Below are 1643 nucleotides of genomic sequence, written 5' to 3'. Positions count from 1 at the left end.
CTTCTGGACAGGGGACCACACTTTAAGAACCACCAATTAAAGACTTATGAGACAAATTTACAAATGGCAATATACAGAGGGTGCCAAAAAAATGTATACACATTTTAAGAAAGGAAAAAAACTGTATTAAAATTGTAATACTCAATACATACTGATAACAAATGATGAATACAAGTCATGTGTAAACATTTTTGGGGACCCCTGGTGTGAACCTTGTTTGAATCCTAAGCTAACTGTGAAAAAAAAATTAGATAATTGGAAAAATTTGACTCCTGACAACTTGCTGATATTAGGAATTATTGTTCTTTTTAAGATATGATAATTATGTTCTGGTTGTGTCTTTATTAAAAGGTACGTACATTTTAAAGATATATACTAAAGCATTACAGATGAAATAATATGATGTCTGGGATTTATTGCAAAATAATCTATGGGGTGGTGGTAAATAGTGAGGATACTACAGATGAAACGAGATTGGCCAGAGTGATAACTTTAAATATGGGTGATGGGTACATGAGACTTCCTTACGTTGTTCTCTCTGCTTTTGTGTATTCCATAAGAAAAAGTTTTAAAAAGAAAGAATTGGACTCAAATCCTTTTAAGTGTCTCTTTCACTTCTGTAGGAACAAGTCATCTTTCTTTTTAAAATCACTTCTGAATATAAAAAGAAAGGCAGAGGTGTCATTCATAAAAACAACAAAGCTTCCTGTCCAGACCTGGTGGAGCAGGAGGCGCCATCATGAGAGTCGACATCCGTTACAACGAACACCGAAAGGTTGGTCTCAAGGAGCCCAGGAGCCAGGACATCTACCTGAGGCTGTTGGTCAAGTTATACAGGTTTCTGGCCAGAGGAACCAACTCCACCTTCAACCAGGTGGTGCTGAATAAATTGTTCATGAGTCGCACCAACCGGCCACCTTTGTCCCTTTCCCAGATGATGCATAAGATGAAGCTTCCTGGCCAGGAGGACAAAACTACTGGGGTTGTAGGGACTACAACTGATGATGTGCATATCCAGGAGATCCCCATACTGAAGGTGTGTGCACTTTGTGTGAGCAGCGGTGCCCGGAGCCACATCCTCAAGGCCGGGGGGTCAAGATCCTCACCTTGGACCAGCTGGCCCTGGACTCTCCCAAAGGCTGTGGCACTGTCCTGATCTCTGGTCCTCGCAAGGGCTGAGAGGTGTACAGGCATTTCGGCAGGGCCACACAGCCACACCAAACCTTACAGGCACTCCAAGGGCCCGAAGTTCGAGCGTGCCAGAGGCCAAAGGGCCAGCCACGGCTACAAAAACTAACCCCAGATCCTGCATTGTTATTAAACATCTTTTGGAAGCTGAGAAAAAACAAACAAACAAACAAACAAACAAACAGCAAAGCTTTCATTAACTATTTTTTTAATCAGAAAAGGTTCTAAATTTAATTGAGCCTTTATAAGTCAGAGTCAAAGATAAAGCATGATTACAGCACTTCCGTCTGTCGGGATGTATGTGGGAGCATCATCTGTCCAATGCAGATTCTGCCCAGTGAACTCATCTCCCCTCTCCACTTCACAGCAAGGCTGTCATACTCCATGAGAATACTCAGGAGCCAAATTGAGCCAGCAGGTTACTTCCCATCAATTTTCAAAGACTTAGCAAGGGG

The 1643-nt window shown here is 42.1% G+C and overlaps 1 pseudogene; it reads left to right on the top strand.

The window, feature by feature from the left end:
* The first annotated feature begins 739 nt into the window (after positions 1–739).
* On the top strand, positions 740–1297 carry LOC109387123 (ribosomal protein L18-like; annotated as a pseudogene).
* Positions 1298–1643: the final 346 nt, after the last annotated feature.

Source organism: Hipposideros armiger, unplaced genomic scaffold (genome assembly GCF_001890085.2).
Source record: "Hipposideros armiger isolate ML-2016 unplaced genomic scaffold, ASM189008v1 scaffold_148, whole genome shotgun sequence".
Classification (NCBI taxonomy): Eukaryota; Metazoa; Chordata; class Mammalia; order Chiroptera; family Hipposideridae; genus Hipposideros; species Hipposideros armiger.
Note: the sequence above shows the minus strand (reverse complement) of the source record. Positions and strands in the feature narration are given on the sequence as shown.